This window comes from Chiloscyllium plagiosum, unplaced genomic scaffold (assembly GCF_037043375.1).
Source record: "Chiloscyllium plagiosum isolate Xiang-an unplaced genomic scaffold, Cpla_swu_hap1 HiC_scaffold_25, whole genome shotgun sequence".
NCBI lineage: Eukaryota > Metazoa > Chordata > Chondrichthyes > Orectolobiformes > Hemiscylliidae > Chiloscyllium > Chiloscyllium plagiosum.
In genome coordinates this window covers 22,957,246-22,974,651 of record NW_028270163.1, presented here as the reverse complement: position 1 = coordinate 22,974,651, position 17,406 = coordinate 22,957,246, and the positions used below count along the sequence as shown (strand labels likewise).

Below are 17,406 nucleotides of genomic sequence, written 5' to 3'. Positions count from 1 at the left end.
GCACTCTACAGACATCTGGATTTAGCACTGAGTGCAACAATTGCAAATCACAGGTCTTAGTCTTCCAAGGTCCAGTGCAGTAAATCAGGACTTAATTCAGTGTTGTTCCAGTGTACCCACGTGCACTACTGTTAGGAAGTTTAAACTTTGGCTGATTTGTGCTGCCTGTGTAAATACCTCTTTTGCTGATCAGGTGTCAGGGATTTGGATACATATACAGACTACCCTAGACATTGGCTGGGAAGTCTCACTCACTGCTACAACCCATAACCCCACCTCACTCTTCTCACTGAGTCTACATATATGACCCAACTGTTCATTCATTTCCTTTCTCTCACTCACTTGCTCACTTGTTTTGGGATCTTTAAATATTTACTTGAATATAGCAGTTGCTGTTGTGAAAAGGGGTTTGTCCTCTACATGGATGGTCTCTCATGGATTCCAGCACTGAAGGATTTCTGCTGGAAGCTTGGCCTTACAAAAAGTGAGTCAGTGAGTTGCTAGTTTTCTGTCACGTTAGAGCTCTTGATGGAGATGTAAAATCTGGGCTGTAACTTCTGCATCCACCTTGTTCTACATTTTTTTTGCTGGTTCAGTCTTGTCTCATTTCTTTCTTTCACCCCTCCTATCTCATTCAGACACTGCTAACCAATCACTTACCAATTATATGAACACTTCTTTTATTTCTTTATTCGTCCCATTTCTTCCCCCTTTGGCTTTGTACCATGAAACCCTTTGTTATTAATTTTTTTTAAAAAATTATTTATTTAGGCTGGGGCTGTTTTCCCTGGAGCGTCGGAGGCTGAGGGGTGACCTTATAGAGGTTTACAAAATTATGAGGGGCATGGATAAGTTAGACAAAGTCTTTTCCCTGGGGTCAGGGAATCCAGAACTAGAGGGCATAGGTTTAGGGTGAGAGGGGAAAGATATAAAAGATATAAGGGGCAACTTTTTCACGCAGAGGGTGGTATGTGTATGGAATGAGCTGCCAGAGGATGTAGTGGAGGCTGGTACAATTGCAACATTTAAGAGGCATTTGGATGGGTATATGAATAGGAAGGTTTTGGAGGGATATGGGCCGGGTGCTGGCAGGTGGGACTAGATTGGGTTGGGATATCTGGTTGGCATGGACAGGTTGGACCGAAGGGTCTGTTTGCATGCTGTATATCTCTATGACTCTATGACTCTCCCACCCTTCACCTTCCCTTGCCTTCCTTTTCATTCTTTCCCTATCCCCACATTCCATAGAGTTCGATAGATTCGGGATCAGTTTCTGCGGATTGGAGGGTGGCTAATGTTGTACCACTTTTTAAGAAAGGTGGGAGAGAGAAAGCAGGAACTTATAGACCAGTTAGTCTGACCTCAGTGGTGGGAAAGATGCTGGAGTCTATTATAAAGGATGAAATTACGACACATCTGGATAGTAGTAACAGGATAGGTCAGAGGCAGCATGAATTTATGAAGGGGAAATCATGCTTGACTAATCTTCTGGAATGTTTTGAGGATGTAACTCTGAAGATGAACGAGGGAGATCCAGTGTACCTGGACATTTCAGAAAGCCTTTGATAAAGTCCCACATAGGAGGTTAGTGAGCAAAAATAGGGCGCATGGTATTGGGGGCAAAGTACTAACTTGGATTGAAAGTTGGTTGGCTGACAGGAAACAAAGAATAGTGATAAATGGCTCCATTTCGGAATGGCAGGCAGTGACCAGTGAGGTACCGCAGGGATCAGTGCTGGGCCGCAGCTTTTTACAATATATATTAATGATATAGAAGATGGTATTAGTAATAACATTAGCAAATTTGCTGATGATACAAAGCTAGGTAAGATGGTATTAGTAATAACATTAGCAAATTTGCTGATGATACAAAGCTAGGTGGCAGGGTGAAATGTGAGGAGGATGTTAGGAGATTACAGGGTGACCTGGACAGGTTAGGTGATGCATGGCAGATGCATGGCAGATGCAGTTTAATGTGGATAAATGTATGGTTATCCACTCTGGTGGCAAGAGCAGGAAGGCAGGTTACTACCTAAATGGAATCAATTTAGGTAAAGGGGCAGTACAAAGAGATCTGGGTGTTCTTGTACACCAGTCAATGAAGGTAAGCATGCAGGTACAGCAGGTAGTGAAGAAGGCTAATAGCATGCTGGCCTTCATAACAAGAGGGATTGAGTATAGAAGCAAAGAGGTTCTTCTGCAGCTGTACAGGGCCCTGGTGAGACCACACCTGGAGTATTGTGCGCAGTTCTGGTCTCCAAATTTGAGGAAAGACATTCTGGCTATTGAGGGAGTGCAGCGTAGGTTCACGAGGTCAATTCCTGGAATGGCGGGACTACCTTACGCTGAAAGACTGGAGTGACTGTATACCCTTGAGTTTAGAAGACTGAGAGGGGATCTGATTGAGACATATAAGATTATTAAAGGATTGGACACTCTGGAGGCAGGAAACATGTTTCCGCTGATGGGTGAGTGCTGAACCAGAGGACACAGCTTAAAAATATGGGGTAGACCATTTAGGACAGAGATGAGGAGAAACATCTTCACTCAGAGAGTGGTGGCTGTGTGGAATGCTCTGCCCCAGATGGCAGTGGAGGTCCAGTCTCTGGATTCATTTAAGAAAGAGTTGGAAAGAGCTCTCAAGGATAGTGGAATCAAGAGTTATGGAGATAAGGCAGGAACATGATACTGATTGAGGATGATCAGCCATGATCATAATGAATGGGGGTGCAGCCTCGAAGGGCAGAATGGCCTACTCCTGCACTATTGTCTATTGTCTATTTCCATTGGCTCAAAACCTGCTAGATTTCTATCCTCCTTCAGATTTAACAACCAATCATATATCTGAACATTTAGCATGGTTTCTCTTTCCACATATTCTGTCTAACCTGCTGAGTATTTTCAGCAGTTTACATTTTAATATCTAATATTTGTTGGCAAAGCTTATCAGTTGGCCCTTCATGGTTTTAAAAAAGACAGGTACACCTTGTTATCAGCAGAAAAAAACGATTCTGACCCCCTTAAAATCATTATATTCCTCATATCAATTAAAGGTGAGCATTCTCAGCAATTCTGAGAGGGATTGTTCCATGTGTGCATGTAACGTGGATTTCTTCAGCAGCCCTTGACTAGGCCACAGTGCGATATTCCATAAGAAAACCTTGATCTTACACATTGTGGTTACTTTTAATTCCACATGCTTGAAATGTTTCCAGGAAAGCATGTGTTGTGATCAAACTTGTATGGCAGTATTAATTCTTCAATACTTTCCACCTGTACTTGAAACAAGGTTGTAACAATGTGCTGCACAATGCTGGTAATTACTCTGATTGCACTTTGCATCTTTTCAACTCGAGTGGCTCAGGATAGTTCGCAAAACAAAAGATGTAGCCTTAAGCGAGTCACAAAATATTCAAGCAGTTATCCATGACTTCCATCATTTTCACAAAAAATCAAAGGGACAGTAAAACTCAGAAAGGGCAGAGAAATTAATGCTCAATATACTTTTTCTTAAACATCAGATATTCTCAGTGTTCTAAAGCATGATTTTAAATGGAAGTAAACTCTGCATTTTGGGAGGTAAGATAATTATGCATAGTCTATTAAAAAGGCAAATGTTACCAACTGATATGAGAATGAACGTTGCTCTGTTCTTGTCGTACTGCTTTCATAGTTGGAGGAATAATTACACATAGTATTCATGACCTTTGTCAGCTAGACATAAAGAAAATCCACAAAGACTAAATCAAGACAGCTTTTCTACATGAAACTGCATGTGCAAACTAAGCAAAACTTTACATTGCAGTCCAATGTCATCATAATGAGTTGGATATGGTTTTGTTCAGATTGTCTAATATACACCAAACCCAAGGAAATAGTCAGTTTTTGGAGATAAAGTAATGTTGAAGTTAATAGTTTTTGCTATTATTCAGACATTCTGTGCAGCAACTCCATACAGTTAAATGCCAACATCAAAACGTTATCTGAGATATGCAGTTAGGTTCACACAGATGGCATTTGGCTGCTCCCTCATCATTGACATATGATGGGCATTGTTAGATTTGCATGGTGGATATAAAGTAGTGATTGTGAATATTTAAGAGTTAATTATAAACGTAATTTGCCCTTTTCACTTAGATCCTAAATATCCTGCTCCCACTTCATCTCATTGTCAGCGACCTAGTAAGCAAGAATATCATAAATTGAAAACTCCAAGGCTAATCTAACCCCTGCTATACCAAAAATTGGCCTAATATGTAAATATACATTACAACCTCTTGCACCTTATCTCTAGCAAACGATAAGATCCAGAGGAGAGAACTCACCACCACAGAATGGATGAAGCAAATCATATTCATGCATATAAAGGGAAGCTGGATGAGCTTATAAGGGAGAAGGATTGAGAAGGTTACCATGGCTGATTTGAAGTAGGAGAGATGAGAGGAGTCTTGAGTGCAGCATAAATGCCAACATGGACAGGTTGGGTCAAATAGCCTGTTTCTGTGCTGTATACATGAGGCAATCCTCTGTGAATATTCCACAGAACTTTCAGAGGCTTTCCAAAGGAGCATGTTACAAAGTTTTCACTTGAATAATTGCTGATAAGCCCATCTTGCTGCACCACACCCTTTTTCTCAGGAACTGACAACCAGGATAGCAGCAATTTAGTATTTTTGGGTGCATGCACTATCTCATGGGCCCATTTGTTCTACTATTAAGTATATTCAAGGCTGAGATAGATTTTTAATCAGTAAGTAAGTCAAGTAGTATGGAGAAAAAGCAGGAAAGTGAAATTGAGGATTATCAGATTAGACATGATCTCACTGAATGGCGAAGCAGACTTGATGGGATGAATGGTCTACTGGGTCTTATGGGGTCTTACTGAAGAATGCTATGCTGCTGCACAGGTAGCATCATTGCATGCCCTGGTGCATGCTGTGCGTGGAACCCCGGTACGCAAACACCAAGTGTCACTACGTACTGAGGTTCTACCTGTCCCCGGTGTTGCGAAGGATGGGCCTGGCCTCGCTGCCGCGGAACGCTCCGAGTAATTGGACCGTTCCGTATCACCTGTCCTTCGTGGAGAAGTTTATAAAGAAAAACACCTTTGACCACAAGTCCATCAGGAAGTGGTCAGCACGTAGTGTCCTGAGACCCTTCGGGAAAAGGAGAGGGCGGATCCTATCGAGCGGTTCCTTGAGCAGACTGTCAAAGCCATTTGGCAGAATGCCTCATCGCCAGAACTTTCCAACAAGCACCAAGACATGGCTTGGCTGGTGGTGAGAAGGGCTCTGCCTGTGAGATCGTTTATGCACGCCCGGACTCTCTGCCGCACCGCACGCTGCCCTCGAAGCGGCTGTGGGGGGGACGAGACTGTCACACACCTCCTTCTGGAATGTGCCTATGCAGAGGAAGTCTGGAGAGGAATGCAGTGGTGTTTGTCGAGGTTCGTCCCGAGCAGCGCCGTGACGCGGGACTCCGTGCTCAACGATCTGTTCCCCGGGACGCACACCGAGACGAACATCAACTGTGCCTGGAGGATCATCAACTCGGTGAAGGACGCTCTCTGGGTGGTCCGAAACCTGCTGATCTTCCAGCTGAAGGAGTTGACCCCGACTGAGTGTTGCAGACTGGCACATTCCATGGTCCAGGACTACGTGTTGAGGGACGCGCTGAAGCTTGGGGCAGTTGCCGCCAAGGCGCGGTGGGGAAAGACCACTGTGTAAAGTCTGCCTGCCTAACGAAGAACAGGGGGCCCATGCAGTCATTTGGGCTCTGCTGACGCCTCAGCTAATTATATGGGCATATGATCAAAAAATGTACAGACCTGTATAAAAATGATAAGTTTTGATCTCTGTATGTACATGTTTACATAGGTATGGCATGACCAATTGTACAGACCATCAAATTATTTTATGAATAAAGTATATTTTTGAAATTAAAAAAAAATCATTGCATGCCCTGGTGAAGACAATGCCAATTATGCTTGCTTGGTGTGCAATTCTCCAATTCCCATTCCAGGTCCCAGTCAATCGACACCATCCAATCCTGGTTACAGTTTTACACAGATTGTTGAAGTGGAACATTAAACAAGGAACATTGATGAAACTGTCGAGCACATTCATGAACAATATGGATTCAAGGACAGTGTACAAACATATTCAACTTTAAGTCTCCTGCAGCAATGTCTACTGACATTGCAAACTACTGGGTTGAATATATGTCCCTTGAACGCATGCTTCAGGATCCTTTTCACTGAATGTACTAATTATATGTTCTTATCAAAGGACCACACACACACACAGCATCCAATTTTTCTCACTGGAGCTGAATCACGAGTAATCAGAATGAGATCACTGCACGGGCTTGTGCATGTTAAATATAAGACACAGCACCTGTCCTCAAACTGATCTTAAAATAAAATGTCTCTTCTGTGAATGTGACTTTTATAGAAGAGGAAATGTGATTGGCATCTTAAACAGCCATGAATGAGTGGTTAAAATGCTGACAGGGATTAATATGGCACAAAAAATAAATATAGACAGCGACAAACCAAAGATCATGGTCTGAACCCATCCAATTCCTTTAACATTTAATGGAAATCTGTTCATAAAGAATTTGTAATTTTGTCACAAAAAACACAAAAGAGAAATTCAGGAACAGAAATACTTTCTACCTGTGCTATTCCCTTCGTTAGTGAAAAAGCATTTGCAAGAACCATGAAGGCTGTACAATGAGGATATTAAGATGTGGAGGATACATAAATATCTTTTAACACTGCTGCACATTCTACTTGTATCTTAAATCGTCCTTGCTCCTCACACACTCGAACTATCACAGAGGGCTTTCAGCACTCATCTGGTCCGTTGCGGATTTGGAACACTGGAATTCTCAAAAATTATTTCTCAACCGTCCTGTATCAATCAATGAAAAATGGCTGAAGACAAATAGTTCAGTATCATCCAGATGGAGCTAACTGGATGTGATAAATTAAAATCAGAATTTATTTGGAGTAACTTAGAACTCAAGATAAAAGAAAAGAAAGCCTTGAGAATCGATAATTTTTGTGATTTTAACTACCGCAAAGTTCATGGTTAACAGAAAGCTGGGGCTGGTAGTTGGCACTAATACAATAGCTGTTGAGGCATTTAATCTCCTGCAGCAAGATATGGTCACTGGGCAGGAACACAAAGTAATTTAAACAAACATTTTAATACCTCAAATTAAAAGCCTCCTTTTCACTTTGATGAATTGTGTAAGCGGTTCACAAAACTTACAGCTCAAAAATATTGTCTATTGGAGTGTTCTTCAGGCTTTAATAAGGGGAATACTAGGGTTATAAAGCCTAGCAATTTGGAGAATTGCATCTTAACTCACTGTTGTGATCTAATGTATGTTCCTTATTAGATATTCAGAAAATCATGAGATTCATTCAGAACTAGTTCCACAACTGATGATTGCATTTGATAAAAACCATAACAAGCATAATATTTTGTTTCCTTAACTTAATGAACACTGCACCTGATAACATCAATGTCAGATTGAAATCTCTAAGGATATGAATCAAAGTGTTCATGCTCACTTTGCTGATATAATAACTTAAATGACATTTATTATTACAATACATTTTAGTAATAGGTAGTTTCTCATCAAACTAGTCAGAAGCGTTTTTCCAACAAAGGTGGGACTTAAACTTGGGTCTTTTGGCTCAGAGGTGAGGACACTGCCACTATGCCAGAACAGTCCTACAGTTTTGCATTACAGAATTTGAGACAACAAGATACAGTGATTCACATTAAACCATCTCTTTGCTTGCTTCCAAAGATGGACGGATAATTTTAAATGTGCACAGGAGTGAGATGGAAGCCATCTCTTCAGCTGACTTACAGGTAAATTGCTTAGACATCTTTTAGGGATTGCTGCCAACTGATTGATTGCAGGGATTATTGTTCTTGTGTTGTTGAGGCAATGATTACTTGAAGGCAGTTCCAAAATAAAGTGTATAAATATCATCATCCAATCAATGTTATTACATTGACAAAGGCAAATTCTTCTTTGACCAAAGCAAATTCTTCAGGACACTGCGGTAAGAGATGAGAATGCACTGTCAGGATGACTTCACCGTAACCAGTTGACTAAAAGCTTCGCTATATCAATGACGAAACCAATTAAGATTTTGATGTAAAGCTTTTTTTTAACATTTCACCAGACTTTACATTGCAATGTTAAAATAAAGTTGTCATAGTCTATAGGGCTGCTCTTACCATTTGAGAGAGATGACTGGTGGTGGAGAGATTGAAGAAGTGAGATCTTCATTGCAGCTATGGTACTGCACTTGCAATCCCCAGTTTTCCTTTCAAATCTCAGAAAAATGGAAAGCAGAATTCAGTGAACCTGATTATTTGTCGTAAACTAAAAATGGAAACTATTGCACTGTCATTAAAAATTTACCTGGCCCAGTGATGTCTTCCAGGGAAGAGACCTGTCATCCCTTTATTGCTAATTGAGGCTGATACGCTACGAGCTGGTTAACTCATTTGGCTGGACAGCCGGTTTGCAATGCATGGGTTCAATTTCCACACCAGCTGAGGTTACCATGAAGGATTCTCCTTCTCAACCTCTTCCCTTGCCAGAGGCATGGTGACCCTCAGGTTAAACCATCCCTAGTTATCTCTCTAATGAGACAGTGGGACTATTTACTATGGGTGGAGATTAAACTAGGTGACCCATGAACTAGAAACCCAATACTTTTACCTTCAATATATTCATGGTTGATCTGATCACTCCACATTCTTGTCTATCATGCTAACCTGTAATGCCTATGAATGGCCCAAGCACCCAAGCACCAATAGAGGCCCTTAATTGGGAAATGAATGCCCAAAGGTCTCATCCAACCACCACTGTTTATTTTACCAGCAGTAGATAGCGGGGGGGAGGCAGTCATCCCATGGAGACCTTTAAAGCAAACACTGTCGGGGTTGCTTAGGGTTTCCCAGGGTGGTGCCTGATTGAGGGAATGGTAATCAGGAAGGGGAGCCTCCAATTGCTACACCTGCATCCTCCATCACAAGGCCATCCCAGACCCATGTCGTACTCTCAACTCACCTTTGGATTGGATCCTTTGTTTATCATGTGTTTCTGAATTGCCACCACTTCTCCCCTAGTGGCACCACCTACATTGGATAGCTGTTGGTCTCTTAATTTGAAAATCATTTTATTTAAACTCAGTATAATTCTGGCCGGACACTCTCACAGGGGCAGAAGCCTCTGAACCCCCACCTCCCCCACCACCACTATCCCATTGTTCTTGAATCCGGGCAGGGCCTGCTGCTGTCATATAATAAGGTGATTAGGGGTGGAGCTCATGTTTGATCTCCATCCAGTGGGTCATCTAATTCAAACTTCACCCACGGTATCAGCCTCAGTTAGCATCTAAGGGATGACAAGTCTCTTTACTGGATGACATTAGTGAGCCAGGTAAAGCTTTAATGACAGCTTCAAATTGTATTTTACAACAAATCATCAGATTCATTGAATTCTGTTTCCGATTTCTCTATATTGAAATTTGAAAGGAAAGCTGTGGTTTCTAAGTGCAGTACCATTGCTACCAAGAAGGTTCCTTCCTCTCAAGTTTTCCACCACCAGTCATCTCTCTCTAATGGGACTATGGCATACTTTTCATAGCAACTATAAGTTAATGTATCTCTGCAGTATGTTGAAAATTAACAGACCCTTCTCTTTGGTTTCAACGACATTGGTTTCAAGAATGCAGTCAGAGTGCAAATTGCTGAAATGGTGTTGTGAGAACAAATCATACATCACCTGTGGGTTGGGACCAGGCTTCCTATCGTAGGGGGTGTGGAAATGTGACTTTCAGATCTACAGAATTGAGAGAAGATTAAACTAGCAGCTTGTGAAGTGAGAGGAAATCTGAATGAGAAAATAAGGATATAAAACAAATGCAATTATCATAACTACCTCTGCAATCCAGCAGTGAGTAACAATAAATTCTCTTATGATGCTAGGTGATGCCACAATTTGACAGGTGTTAAGCCAGATAACAACAGCCAAATGGGTCTAGTGCCTCAGGAAACACACAACCATTTTGTTGCTTTTGAAATACTTGCTTTACTTTTCATTGCTAGTCTTTGTATTTTTTTCAGAGACTACATGTCAAGTCTGTCAATGACCTGCTATAAAATGTGCATTGAATTTCAAACCTCATTCAATATTTGTTGTGCTCAGTTCCATGCACACATTTCTCCTCATTTGTTCAGGAGGATGAAGTTTAACAAACACAGCATATCCTCATTACACATTTTCTAGCATTTTTGCTTTGCTGATATTATTCTATAAGAGCTTTTTCATCTTAATTTGAATAGCATTTTATTTAAACCAAGTATAATCCTGACACAATGATATTTTCATGGGACTTTATTTCAGAAATTGTGGACACTCAACAGAGTGATTCACAGTGGCTTATGTAAGTGATCTTTAATATTAACAAACCAATCCCACACTGGAATAGCTCATATGTAATCTGGAATCCCTGAAACAGTTAATAGGGTAACCCCTCTTGGGCAGCACTATTCTAAATAACATCATTAAGAACTGAATATCCATGCTAGAAAGTGACACACAAGTCAAACCATCACTTAGAAATATATAAATTACAACGAAAAAGAATGGCACATGAAAACCTAAATAACTAAATAAAGTAATTGCACTTTACACTGAAAATAGTAGAAATGGAGGAACAAAAAACCTTAACATAAATATTTAATAATTAAACATTTGTGTGCAAAGGAGAGTTACTTGGACTTAAGCAGCTTTTTGTAAATTGCTAGGTAAACAGCATTAGCTACTGTCTTTTTCCTTTGGTATCATTAAAATGTTAACTCATGTCAATTGTAAATATATCACTCCTTACACTTTGGGATCAAAGAGGTAAGTTTTAATGAGGGTATTAAAGAAGGTGGAGAGGTTTAGCAAGAAAGTTTCAGAGCTTAGGACATATGTCGCTTGAGTCACGGTTAATGACAGTTAATGGTGAAGTGAGTGCTGTTGCCTAAGATGTTTAAAAATGTAAATGCCTTTGTAAGTTGTAGGATTGTAGGAAGGGAAATGATATTGAGGGGCAAGGCCATGGAGAGATTTAAATGCAAGAATGAGAATTTGAGAGTCAAGGCTTTTGTGCATCTGGAGCCAATATCAGCCAGCGAGTACATGGATGATAAGCTGAGTGTGGTGGAAACAGGCTGCAGGCTCTGGGTAAGCTTCAAATATCAAGTACAGTTTACGGTGTAACTACTGAAGGTAACAGATATTGTTAGAATTGCAACATACGTGGAGAAATAGCTCTCAAGTTCTGAAAGAAATAGAACCTTAGAAGTAGAAGATTCTGATGAAGGGTCACTGGATCCGAACCATTAACTCTGCTTTCTCTCCACAGATGCTGCCAGACCTGCTGAGCTTTTCCAGCAAATTCTGGTTTTGTTTTAGAACTTTCACTGAATTATTGTAGGTCATGAAAAACATTGCAAAGACATTGCACTGCAAAAAGGTTGGGGTGTTGCATTCTAGCTCTTGCAGATAATAATGAGTTTTTCACACTTTTCCAGTGCCAGATTTATTTAATAATTTTTCTAGCAATGTTTGATAGCACCGGATCCCATTCTGCTGAACAAGTTTTCCATTATGAATGGAACACATCTGATATTCAATTTTCCTCTTGTCAGTCATCAGAAATGTTACCAGTATCAGAATAGTGTAACCATGCTTGGTCGGCAGGAGAATCGATGTTTTGGGCATAAACCCTTCATCAGGAAGGGCTTATGCCTGAAATGTTGATTCTCCTGCTCCTCAAATCCTGACCTGCTGTGCTTTTCCAGCACCACACTCCCAACTCTGATTTCCAACGTCTGCAGTCCTCATTTTCTCCAACACTGCATGATGCTAAAGTCTCCCGAAATGGGAGCCTATAATTATTGTTGAGCGCACAGTGTTAACAATTAAGCTGATATGAAGAAGACTTTTTAAAAATTTCTTATTTCATAAGATGTGAGTATTATTGCCAAGATCAGTATTTAATGCTAATCCCCAAATTGCCCTGGAGAAAATGTGGATGCTGTCTGGTCTGCCTGAAATGTTGCAGTCGATATAATGACCGTGCTTCCATTGTGCATTGGATAGATCTTTCAATTTTTACCATGCTGCAATAACACAACAATGTTTGATTTATTGAGGATGGTATGTGGCTTTGAGGGGAACATGAAGCTGATGGGATTTGACAATGGTAATACCACTGAATATCAATTGGACGTATTTTATTCTCTCCCATTGGAGGTAGCTCTTATCAGGCATGAATGATACTTTCCAATTATCAGTCCAAACACAGATATTATCCAGGTCCTGCTGCATGCATGCAGAGACTGTTCAAATATCTGAGGAGTTGCAAATGGCATTGTAAACCATGCAACCATGAACATTCTCATTTCTAACCTTACAGAGGAAAGGTAATTGATGAAGCAACTTAAAATGTTTGGACCCAGATCATTACCTTGAGGAACTCCTGTAACAGGGTCATTTGCTATTACTGAACTCGAGTATTGGTTCACAAGTAGACTCCGATTGGTAGAGATGTTGCCATGACAATTGCACCAGTTAATGATGACTGAAATGTATTTGCCTGGCTTTGTTTAAAATGTAAATTTTAATGCAGGCAGGCTGATACCAACCAATCTAGCCCCTTCATCTCATTCAGTAAAAATGCTGCTTTCTCTTTACTTTGGTATTTCTTGTAAATTGACCCACTGAGTATGAGACAAAAAGCTTGAGAAAATGTGTCTTTTTTAGGAATACCTCAAAAGCCATGGGAACGAGATGATTGATCACCAACAATCATAATAATTCTCCTTTGTGCTGAGTCAAATCCCAACCTTGTGGAGAGTTTTCCCCAGATTCCAATTGACTTCAGACTTGCTGGGGTTTCTTGATGCTATGTTCAGTTAAATACTGCCTTCATGGAAAAGGTAATCCCAGTTTATCTCTGATATTCAGTTCCTTTCTCCATATTTAGACCAAGGGTGTAATGTGGTCAGGGGCTGAGTAGCCCTGGCATAAATTAACCTGAAAATTGTTGAGCAAGTACCCTCAATCGCACTGGGTATGATAATACACCTTCCATTAGAGTGAGTGTAGGCCTGCAATTGGCTTAATTAGGTTTGCCCTGTTTCTTGTGGACAGGTTACACCTAGGCAACTTTCCATCTTGTCAAGGAGGTGCCAGAGTTGTCGTTATCTTAGAACAGCTTGGCTGTTCTGGTGCTTAAATCTTCAACTATTGCCAGAATATTGTCAGGGCCCAAAACTTCTGCGGGAACTAGTGCACCAGCGTTCCTTTATATCACATGCCATGACTTGATTGACTGAAACGCGCTGAAAATGTGTTGCTGGAAAAGCGCAGCAGGTCAGGCAGCATCCAGGGAATAGGAGAATCGACGTTTCGGGCATAAGCCCTTCTTCAGGAATGCCTTCCTTGATTGACTGAAAACCTTTTGAAATTAATTCGCAGAATGTGGGTGTCACTGGCAAGATCAGCATTATGGCCGAGCCTTATTTACCCTTTCAAAACTGGTGGTGAGCTGCCTCCTTGAACAGAACTGAATATTTAGTTTGGCTACTTCAGTGGTCACTAACAGTGAATCATACTGCTGTATGATTGCCGTGGTGGGAACTGAACTTATGGCTCTTGAGGGTGTGTAAAAGCAAACCTGTCAGTACAGTCATACTCTACTGACTCAGAGGTCTTTGGATTACTAATCAGGAATAGCTGCCAAACCAGCATGCTGAAAATGTTACCACCTGTGTCATACCAGGCTCTGCTTTATTGTTGTCTTTTGTGTTCATGCCTAGGCTCTACTACATCATTGAGCTCAATGCACTATTCTTATCCTATTGTTTAACTGTCCACCGCCATTCTCAACTGAATGTGACTCTCTGTACAGCATTATTCACATCCCTTATTTGTGGGATCGATTAATTTTGGAGAATAACCTGGTGTATCAGCTACTTAACCAGCTTGTAGTCCCGTGTTGCAGATTCACCAGGTTAAATACTATTTTCAGGTAGGCTTGGTGCTGCTCCTAACATGCTTGCTTATACTCCTCACTGAAGCAGGGTGGGTCATCTGGCTTTCTGGCAATAGCAGGAATCAGTTAGCTCAGTTGGCTGGTCAGCTGGCTTACAATGCAGCGTGATGCCAACAGTATGGGTTCAATTGCTGCATCAGCTGAGATTAGCAAAAGAACTCTCCTTTTCAACCTCTCCTCTTGCTTCAGGTGTAGTGACCTACAGGTTAAGCCACCACCAGTTGTCTCCCTCTCTCTCATGAGAGAGCAGCGTTATGGTCTTGTAGAACTATGGTGACTTTGCCTAATTAATGGCAGACTGATACATATGTTGTAACATGAGGTTATACAATTCCACTGTTGCTTTTAGTCCACAGTACTTCGTGGATGTCTAGTTTTGTGGTGAAAGATCTGTTCTGAATCAATTCATTTAATGGTGATATTGCTACACAATAGAACGGACAGTGCCTTAGAGAGGATAGGACTTGGTCTCATCAAGCAGGCATTTCTATCAATACTGTCACGGGTAGATACAGCACTGACAAATAGAATGCATTTATTAATGTCCTTCAGGACCTGGTCAGCTCGGTCAGTAGTGGTGATAGTAAGCCCCTTGTGATGACTGATTTTGGGCACCCAATGCAACATTCTGGTTGGATATTGATCAATTAACTGAGGAAGGTGGGAGGTGCAAGTAGATGACAAACAACAAGATGATTCCTTGCCCATGTTTGACCTGATGTCCTTAGACTTCATGGATTCTGAATATATAGGACTTACCGAGCCATTCCCTACAGACAGCATTGTATTGCCATATCTGGTAGCTGTCCTTTTGATGGGATGGAATATAGCCAGGGACCATTATGATGAGACATTGACTGATAGCCCTGATGCTGCATGACTGCCCATCTAATTTTGATGCTGGTCCCCAAATGTTAATGAGAAATAATTCACAAGTGCTGCGCATGTATTTAGAGCTCAAACCCAGGAAAGCAGTGCAGCTGAACTGTTGTTCAGATATCTTCAACTGAAGGAAAAAGAAGCTCACCTTTGTGACAATTCAACATTTAAACTACCTTGCACTTCTGCCCAAATCCGATATCTTGGTCAATGGTGAGTAGTCTGTCTGGTTTCATTCTTATTCTATTTTTTTGTAATTGTTCAGTCCACTCTCATTGACTGTAATTACCCTAACTATTGAGAAGCATTAAAAAAAACCTACAAACTCAAGTTTATCTGCATACTACAAAGAGGGGGAATAACTGAGGTGATCAACATATCTTGTAACCTATTCAAGAACCACTTGTGGAATGCTGAGCAAAATATTTCCCACTTAGGAATTCAAATGTGACTCTACGAACTTCTTTATTGCATCAATAGCATCTGTTATTTTCCCTGTTCGGACTAACAAGACTAATTCCATTAACTCAGTGCAGCATGATGCTGCTGACAGATCTGCTTTACACACCCTTTGGTTGCTGATGTAGTTCCTTTCCATTTCTACACACAAGAAGTGAGTCAATTTCCTACAATTGTATCCTTATTTTCTAATGTGGAAATTGTCAGAGGGACAAACCTGGCTGCACTGGAGCACAGTAACCTCAGGCTCCTGCAGAAACAATCGGTCCCTGCAAACGTTTTGAAATGTGTCTGCCAAATTCTGGAAGACGAGGAAGGAGGAGACCGGCTTATAAACAGTCTTAAATCGAGAACTACCTGGAGAGTGTGAAAGGGTCAATTTCAAAATGCTGAATAACGTGGGAGACATTTTGCTGAAAGAATCAATAATCTATGACCGTGGCCTATGAATATCACATTTTATAAACAACATGGAGATTGGCTAGCCACATTTAGTCAGGAAGAGTCACTGTATGTCTGATGAGTCACCACAAATTGCTGACTACATTATGCCACACTGGTTTCTGAAATCAAAATCTCGGAACTGTGGTATTGTTTTGTTTCCTCCATAATTTCTCACTAAAATCTACTGCAGAAAGTTAAGTCTGGTAATTAACAGTTTTAAATACTCGTTTAATTATTTGATCATTGTTAATGACTACATTGAGTAGGCCACTTGTTCCTTCATATTGAATGGTGGAGCAGGCTTGATCATACTTTTGCTCATTCCCTTTGGTCCCTTTAACTGTAAGAGCTACATCTATCCCCTTCTTGAAAATATTTAATGCTTTGGCCTCAACCACTTTCTGTAGCAGAAAATTTCACAGGTTCACCACTCTCAAGTTAAAAAAAAATGTTTCCTCATCTCAGTCTTAAATGGTCGAACCTATATCCGTAGACTGCGAGCCCTGGTTCAGGACTCCCCCACCATCAGGAACATCCTTCCTACCGTCACCCTGTCTAATCCTTTTAGAATTTTATAGGCTTCTATGAGATTCTCCCCTCATTCTTCTAAATCCCAGTGAGTATAATCCAAACTGACCAATCTCTCTTGACACACCATAATAAAGGGAGGTGACAGCCCAGTGGGTGTTATCACTTGACTATTCACCCAGGACCTAAGTAATATTTAGGGAAGCCGGCTTTGAATCTCACCATGGCACAGGGTGGAATTTGAATCTATTAATATCTGGAATTAAGAATCTAACAATGATTGTGAATTTATTGCCAAATATTAGGAAAAAAACCCATCTGGTTCACTAATGTCCCTTAGGGAAGGAAACTGTTGTCCCTATCTTGTCTGGCCTACATGTAACTCCAAACCCACAACAATGTGGTTGACTCTTAGCTGCCCTTTGGGCAATTAGGGAAAGGCAATAAAAGCTGGCCTGACCAGTGATGCTCACATCCCATGAAAAAATAAATTCCTGCCTTCTCAGGAATCAGTGTAATAAGTGTCTACACTCACTCCATAGCCAGAACATCCTTACTTTGACAACGAGACAAAAACTACTCACAATACTCCAGGTAATATCACTTAACTGATGGATCCAACTGGAAAGCCATAGGTTTGGAGAGTCATTCCTTCAGGTCGTAAATTCTTCAAGGAAATTTTAAAATGTCAAATATTAAATTTTAACATTTTTCTCACTTCTTCTGTCTGTTTTCCCACTCCCTTAATTCAACCTTTCCATCCTTTCAATCATCCTCCTTCTTTTGTTTACTTCTGAAGCTCATTGGTCAAGAAGATACACTGTTTGTTCCATCATTCATCAAAGTCTCTGAAATTCTCCTGTCATCACTAAGCCATTATCAGATGGTATTTACAGCATCTTTGAGAGCAAACTATAAATAAACAAGCTTAAAGTAATGTGTCGCTT

At 40.7% G+C, this 17,406-nt stretch overlaps 1 protein-coding gene across 1 annotated transcript in view; it reads right to left on the bottom strand.

Moving 5' to 3' along the window:
* The window catches only part of arhgap44a (Rho GTPase activating protein 44a), a 314,883-nt gene that overhangs the window by 202,554 nt on the left and 94,923 nt on the right, over window positions 1-17,406 (bottom strand). The gene's annotated exons all lie outside the window — the stretch shown is intronic.